Source organism: Rhincodon typus, chromosome 3 (assembly GCF_021869965.1).
Source record: "Rhincodon typus isolate 14 chromosome 3, sRhiTyp1.1, whole genome shotgun sequence".
Taxonomy (NCBI): domain Eukaryota; kingdom Metazoa; phylum Chordata; class Chondrichthyes; order Orectolobiformes; family Rhincodontidae; genus Rhincodon; species Rhincodon typus.
Genome location: NC_063334.1, coordinates 15,031,109 through 15,039,658, shown reverse-complemented (window position 1 = coordinate 15,039,658; position 8,550 = coordinate 15,031,109). Strand labels below are relative to the sequence as shown.

The window sequence follows — 8,550 nt, the reverse complement described above, 5'->3', positions numbered from 1 at the left end:
CAAAAACTTCCCACCTGGCAACGTCCCTGATTGGCTTGGTGGAGATTTCTCTTAAGGTCATGTTGGAGTGAGATCGGAGGTGTGGGGAGGGTTGGTGGGGGGGAGGGATTCGGTTACCAAAGGGAGGAGGGGTTGGTGTTGAAGCTATTGGAGTTGGTGCAGGTATGCGATGGATGACAATGTGCTTAAAGATGTTTTTCTTTCTAGGGCCATTAGAAAATGCTGCTTCTTCTGACTTAAAAACAGTATCATAATTGCACAAACGTCATAGACTGACCTTGATCATCTCTACCTGCTAGAATTACTGCACCCCTGGAAACTCTTTGATTTAAAAATGTGCTTAGAAAACGGAATTATACAGATTTCCTAAAAGATTTCACTGATTGATTAATCTTTTCTGTAGCCAGAAGTGGGAAAGTTGGAATCAGCTTTAAGGTTTTAAAACTCATTTTACCTTCCACCTGGTTCAAAACATTGGTCGTTGCTGGGTTTGAAACACTCACCTTGTTTCTTTTGTTCAAAGGTGACGATCAGACTAATCATCCCAGGAATTGAAAAGTAAATAAGCATTCACCTCCCAGCTGCGAACCATTTCAACTCCCCTTCCCACTCCTCAGACAACATGTCCATCCTGGTCCTCTTGCAGTGCCACAACGATGCCACCCAAAGGTTGCAGGAACAGCATCTCATATTTTGCTTTGGAACCCTGCAGCCCAATGGTATCAATGTGGACTTCACAAGCTTCAAAATCTCCCCTCCCCCTACTGCATCCCAAAACCAGCCCAGCTCGTCCCCACCTCCCTAACCTGTACTTCCTCCCACCTATCCCCTCCACCCACCTCAAGCCCCACCCTCATCTCCTACCTACTAACCTCATCCCGCCCCCTTGACCTGTCCGTCTTCCCTGGAATGACCTATCTCCTCCCTAACTCCCCATCTACACTTTTACTGGCTCCACCTCTGCCTCTTTGACCCATCTGTCTCCTCTCCACCTATCTTCTCCTTTATCCATCTTCTTTCCGCCTGCCCCTCTCTCCCTATTTATTTCAGGATCCCCTTCCCCTCCTCCATTTCTGAAGAAGGGTCCAGACCCGAAACATCAGCTTTCCTGCTCCTCTAATGCTGCTTGGCCTGCTGTGTTCATCCAGCTCCACAACTTGTTATCTCAGATTCTCCAGCATTCTCCATTCCCACTATCTCTAAACATTCACACTTCTTATTTTAGAATGAGATGTTGTTGAAAGTGAAAGGCCTGGAAAATATTTAAGTTGCTGCCTTTGATCCAGGCACCTTCCACTGATAAAGCAGGCATCAATTAATCCATTGTGACAAAGTAGCACATCAGATCACACTTATGAAATAGAATGCCATATACATCTCAAAGGCAAATAGAAGGGTCAACAACATTTTACTCATTGGAGTTTAGAACAATGAGGGGTGATCTAATTAAAATATATAGGATTCTTAAGGGGTTTCAAGGTAAATGCTGAGATGTTTTCACTAACAGAAGAGTCTAGGACCAGAGGGCATAGTCCCAGAATAAAGGGGCACTAATTGAAGATTGAGATAAGGAGGAATTTTTTCTCTCAGAGAGTTGTGAGTCTTTGGAACTCATTGCCACAGACAGCTGTGGAGGCAGAGACCTTGTACATATTTAAGGATGAGATAGATGGATTTTAATCAGTCAGGGAATCAAAAGTTATGTGGAAAGGGCAGGAAAGTGGACGTGAGGAATATTAGATCAGCCATAATCCTATAGAATGGCAGAGCAGTCTTGAGGGCTCAAACGGCCTGCTCATTTTCCTATTTCTTATGGTCTAATGTTCTTAACATGGAGCTCTTCACATCCATTAATATGTGCAGACACAAGTAATGGGCCAGAGAGAGATGTAAGTACTGCAGCGCACTTAAAGGAGAAATGACTTCTCTCAGGAGAAATTACTTTGCTGTAAAGCGTCATGAAACCGTGGAATTGACTACCCTAGTGTGCAGTGGGTGTTGGGACATTGAGTAAATTTAAGGAGGAGGCAGATTTTTAATTAGTAATAGGTTGAAGGCTTGTGGAGATTTGGCAGGAAAGCGGAATTGAGGTCAAGATGAGATCAGCCATGATCATTATTAAATGGTGGAGTAGTTTTGAGGGGCAATATTAACAGCGCCTGCTCCTAGTTCTTATATTATAAAAGTTTGCACTGCCAGCTCATTTTACTGATTTACTAAGCCTCAAAAGGGGATCTAGCATGAATGGGGAGAATGTATTTAAGGTATAGTCACTTAGATACATCAGAAAATAGGAGCAAGTGTAGGCCACTCAGCCCTTCAAGTCTGCTCTGCCACTTGATTGGCACTACATCCATAAGCATCCACTCCCTCCACCATCGACGCTCAGTAACAGCAGTGTGTACTGTCTACAGGCTGCACTGCAGAAACTCACCAAAGATTCTCAGACAGCACCTTCCAAACCCACCATCCTGACGTTGAAATATATCACCGTTCCTTCACTGTCGCTGGGTCAAAATCCTGAAATTCCCTCCCCAGTGGGGAGGACTGCAGTGGTTCAAGAAGGCAGCTCACCATCACTTTCTCAAGGACAACTAGGGACAGGAAATAAACGCTGGCCAGTCAGCGATGCCCACATCCCAAAAAATGAAGAAGAAAATACTCCTATCAGGTCAACCCTCAGCCTCCCATGTTGTAGCAAAAGCAATCCAAGCTTGCCCAATATCTCTTCATAGCTAATACAGTCCAGTCCAGGCAACACCCTGGTAAACCTCTTTTGCCCCCTCTCCAAAGTCTTCACATCTCCTATTGTGGAGACCAGAACTGCTCGTTGCACTTGAGATAGATGACAAATCAGCACTTTTAATTATCATATGTTTGCATCAGTATTTTCATGTGCATGGCTTCATTAAAAAAAACAGCTGTTCCATACCAGTTACTTGCTGAGCCACTCTTAACGCATTTATTTCTGATCTGTAAAACATGATTATATTTATAAGAAAATAATCATTTCTTAATTGAATGCCTAAATCCAATCTAAGAGACGATGTTGGATCAGTTGTTAATTTTAAATCTGAGAGAGATAATTTTTTATTAAGTAAAGATATTAAGGGATATGGGCCAAAGGCAGAGATATGGAGTTAGGCCACAGATCAGCCATGATCTCAATGAATGTCAGAACAGGACTGAAGTGCTGAAAACCTACTCCTGTTGTTCTGTTTGTATAATTGATTCACCATCAAACTGCAAACAATTTTTCTTTCAATGCCGAGCAGCAGTTTTCTGACAAATGCACCATACTGTACAGTCCTTTCTGCTATAACGTGTGTTTCATCCATGCAAATTGGCTGTAATGCAATTGATGGATAAGTTAATGCTGTTTGTAACTTTCGCGTGTATGTGTTGGCTATTACACAATTCCATCCCCAACTCTTTAAGGGTCATGGGATGCGGAGGAATACAATGTTTATGCCGACAGAGTCTCTGCGTCAGCATCACATATTCAGTTGATTTTTGAAAGGATCTCTGTAACTTTTGTTCCTTTTTTTGCAAATTTTACTGCGTCAGCCATAAATATGAGAAGACAAGTAACAAGCATGTTTACAAGAAGCGGCCTGATGATAAAATTGCAGGTGGTGAATGTAAAAGGAAGGCTGTAGCACTTGAAGAGATGTTATAAGGCGTTTTGAACATAGTGAAAGAACACAATATTGTTCGTGCACCAGGAATAAATGAGTCTATGTTACACACTATTAGAGACAATGCAGAAAAAACTAAAGCAAGCTGTATTGCTGGAACAAGCCTGAATATTAGAAAATCTATGAGATCACAGCCAAAGGAACTAGAAGGGATGGAGTGGCTTCCATGTGTGTGGATAGAAGATCAAATGTAAAAGTGATCTGGGACCAGCTTTCTCACCACAAAAGAGAAAGCCTTATCAGTTTATGAAGACCTAAAGAAAAAAGCTGCAAATTCTGCAGATGTGCCTGCCTTCAGTGCTTGTAGTGGCTAGTTTACTGGTTTTAAGGACTGCTATGCTTTTAATAACGTACAGCTGTTTGGCGAATCTGCCAGTGCAGTTGAGGAACATTTGATGACGTTTCCTGATGTCAGTAAAGACTGCTTGCAAGAAGTTTGGTGGAAGTTTCTCCCAGATTTTATTCATGATTTTAAAGGCTTTGAACCGTCAGAGGAACTCCCAAGAATCAAAGAACATTGTGTTGCTCTTGCAAAGCAAGTTGGATTTGAAGAAGTGGTGAGTGAGGATGTTTAAGAGCTACTTGAGTCCCACTGTGAAAATCTCTCTACAGCTGATCTACAACAACTTGTTGCTGAGGGGAAAGTGGAAGCTGAAGATGAAGAAGATAAAGTCAAATATGCAGCGCCACAAGAGCTTTCCACTTCTGTTTTATCTTCAATCTTGAGGGAAATTGAGAAGCAGTTGCTATGATTAGAAGTCTATGATTACAATACAGAACATGGCAGGACTGCAGTTTGTGGAATAAGATCTTATTTGGCACCCTATGAGCAGCTTCTTTATGAAAGAAGAAAAATGGCAAAGAAGCAAAAACTGGATGTCTTTTTTAGGGCAACCCCCGAGAAACAGTCAGAAGACAATGAACCACAGCTATCCACTTCTGGATGAACTATTTGTCGCCCTAACCCTGCAACCACAACTGCACCTGAGGGTGATGGTGATGACCCCCAGCCCCTGCATTAATGACTCAGCAACCTCAAAACCACCCTCCTCCCTCATCAAGTTCCCCTCAAACTTTTTTCAAGGTAAAGTGTTAAATTCACTGTACTATTTCATTATTAGATATGAATTTAACATTTATTTAAACGATGTGATCCTAACTACTGATTTGTTTCAATTTTGAGTGATATTTTTGGTGGTCTGCCCCAACCCCATTTTTCCATAAGCCCTGTTATTTTTATTGCACAATTTTCTATAGCATGAGGTCACACAAAAGTGCAACTATAATGTTATATCAGAAAGGACTGTATACCATCAGATATAGGAACACAGCAGCTAGACAATTGGTTTTATTTAACAATAGACAAATAAATTATCTGAGCAATTTGCTTTTGATTGAAAGTTACTGGAATTTAGGTCCCGTATACATTCTTTACCTAATGAGTAATACAGTACATATAGTAACATATATTTTGCTTTTTCATTTCTTTTTTTTTAGTTTTTTTCTCTCTACTTGCCTCCTGGAGGGAGGTCGGTTGTGGAGGCAATAGTGGTGATGACAGTAGCTGGGGTCCCAATGCAGGAGCTTTGAGAGTTGGCCATGAGGAGGTTGGTGTGTCCAAGCAGAACTCTGGTGGTTGGTGGCATTGTGGCTTCTTCGAACAGCACCAGAGCGGAACTCTGCGGAAAAGTGCCTGGTGACCTCGGATGGTGGCTGGCGGTGAGATGGCTGGTTCCGGTCTTGAGGCAAGGTCAGTGCAGACTGAAGGCAAGTCTCCTTCTCGCGAAATGGAGGCAAGTGGACTGGAGGCAAGTCCCGGTGCACAGAGTGGGGTGAAAGGACTGTAAATTGTATACTTTTTATTTCTTTCTTTTTCTACTTTATTCCTCTGCTTGACTTATTTTTATTTTTTAACTTTTCCATTTTATTTGGAAGAATTTGTACTTAAGAATCTGTACCAAAGTCTCTTTGTACCTAAGAGGGCACCGTAAGTGGAGACTTGTAAGCATTTCATTGTACTGATATGAGTACATGTGACAATAAAGTTAATTCTAATTCTAAGAGCTGCTGTTTTTAATATTTTTTCTGCAGAAATCATAGCTGAAATGAGTGACTTTACATGAAAAAAGATCATTGTTGTTATTTTTGCCGACGAAAGTGAAAATCACAGCGCTCATTTTAGTTTTTGTACTGATTCAGTTGTCTGTAATTCAAGTGACTGTTGTCACCCTTCAAACTGTTATTGCAGTGCCTTTTTAATATTGGAGAAAGAATTCATTTTATTTTCCATAGTTAAAATAATTAGTAATATTTTACAATATTCCTTTTCGCTTTTCACATATTGGGTAAATTAACAAAAATCACTGGGACTGAAATTCACACTAATGCGTTAAATGTTTCTTTGTCCACTGTTTTAACAAAGATAGCAACCCTTGCCTTATAAATATTAAAACACATTGTGGCTTTAGTTACAATAGTGGTTAGAGGGACCTCATACACTTGTGCTAATATATTCATTCTAACATGAGCAAGGTCGCAATGAGTAAAGGTTGGCAATTTGATTACCATTTAGGTCTTGGCAGTAAGGGTACCACAATTCTACATGTATGACAGTGGCATGTTAATTTTAAAACAGTGTTATACCTCCTGATAATCCCTATTACCAAATACAACAATGGATCAAACTGAAATGATATTAATTTTTAATCCAACAACTTTTTGTCTTTAAACTTTCTTTTTTTCCTTATTCTTTTGAAGGATACAGTTCAATAGGCACGACCTTGACTGAATGGCTGAGTTTGAGCTTTGAGCAATTGGTTTGGAGATTGATCGTTCTGCAAGTTAGCCAAAGGAAATTGTACTTTTTCCATTTCAGCGTTACTTTGCAACATTACAACCTGCTTTCAGCAATTGATGAAAGTTTGAGAATCTTTCTATTTGACCTACAGAGCAGGGGTGCGTAGTGGATGTTCTTCAGCTTTGACTTTTGTAGCACTTGCCAGCCTCATGGAACGAGCACTCCAAACTACTTCACATAGACTTGGATTGCAGTTGCTTTTAGTCCCCTCTCTCTTGTGTATTCCTGGAAGGGGAAAACACAAAAACATATTTTACCTATTACTGTTTTCTTTTACCACCTATCATGTCTTAGATATAACTCACAGGTGATGTTTTCTGCTGAGGTGATAAATGGCTTCCATTATCTCTACAAATGTGGGAGATTGAAATTCAGTTTTACATTTATATTTCCAACCATTTTTGGCTTATAGTCCTCCTTTATTTCAAGAAAAATAACTGCCTTACTTAAAAACTAATTACACTTAAAAGGTAACATAATTTGGGGCTGTGATCACATTAATAAATTTGGGGAAAGAGAAATGGAAGTCTTCATAATCCATGAAGGCTGTGGTTGAAGATGATGGGATGATGTGATTACAATGTATGAGGTCCTGGAGTTGCACCTTGAGCAAGCCTTAGAGCACCATCTTTGAGAATTTTTAACAGACATTATCAGCACTATGAAATTGTAAAAACAGTCTTAAAACACAAAGCCAAATCTCTCTCTCAACCTTTCAGCATTTCACTCCAGAAGCTAAAGATTCCTTCAAGTGTTACTGAAGTTTATCAGGAAGTAGACAGAACTCTATGTTGAGTTAATAAGAAGTATAAAGCCTGCGGAAAAACATTTTAGGATTACTAAAGATTATATAGCAGACAAAGCAGCGATTCTATTTGAAGTGTCATTTTAAACTGGTTAAAAAGTGCACCTATGAAGAGTAAAGCTAACCTGAACAAATTCAATGTGGCCATCTCATTAGCATTAATTCCTTTTGCATATTTCATGAGTGGAGGGAGGTTTATAATTGGCAAGGGGGGATTTCTGGAAGACAACAATCCTTAAAGGGCTGCAGCTTTTATTTGAATGCGGATGGCGTTTAATCTATAAACACCAATAGTTCTTGACTGTAGAGAGATGCAGAGAGGCATAATCTGCAAAAATGTGTGATGCATAGAAAAGTAGTCATATTTACAAGTGAAGGGAACTTTTCTCTGCATTCCAATGTGCAATACAAAAGCTGGTACAGCAATAGAAGTTGCCTGTCAAGGTAACGCCACAATCATCTGACCCTGCCGGCCCCTCAAACAGGTTGTGTTGATATCATGTTATGGGTGGGAACATCTGTGAAAGCCACTATTATGATCCCAGACCAGACCATCAAATTATGATCCAACGCAGGATCAGACAGCCAAACTTAGATTGGGGTAAGGACTGTAATTTTTTAAAAAGCAAATAAACAAAAACGAGAGGTCCAGGGGACTTATGAAAAGAATAAGCCTCAAGACTTCATGATTTTGAACAAACATCAATAAACATCCCTTTTCAATGTTACAACAGTAATGCAAACTTATTCAAAATATTTGTAACACTCAGAGTTATCGTGTGGTAAACATGGATAAATAGACTGTAGTTGGACATCACACAGTGCATACCAAATAGCAAATGTGTTCAGTACAGATCCCATTAATGATTAGTCATCAAATCTCATTAAACCTCACAGTGGATTGCAATTCTTCATTTTTGCCGATCTGGCTTGAAACTTCCTCTCAAGAATTGTTCCATCATTGACTACCTCAGCAACTACTTCCATTCTGGTCAATTGCCCTCCTGTCCAGGATCTATGCTCCCCTCGACTCTATAACCACACTTCAGTACTCATTCACAGTATAACACCAGCTAACTTTACTGAAAACTTTAATCGTGCTCAGTTGCACCAAGCAACATACTGCCAGTTAGATTTTGAACTCCCACTGTCTCAGCAGTAATAATGTAGCAATGCTCACAGGCTTCTTC

The 8,550-nt window shown here is 40.1% G+C and overlaps 1 long non-coding RNA gene across 1 annotated transcript in view; it reads left to right on the top strand.

Annotated features, from left to right (window-relative positions):
- The window catches only part of LOC125482844, a 59,094-nt gene extending 53,505 nt beyond the window's left edge, over window positions 1-5,589 (top strand). The window contains exon 4 of the long non-coding RNA XR_007261822.1: window positions 5,196-5,589. This is a non-coding gene — a long non-coding RNA (uncharacterized LOC125482844). The remainder of the gene's footprint in view (window positions 1-5,195) is intronic.
- The last annotated feature ends 2,961 nt before the right edge of the window (window positions 5,590-8,550 follow it).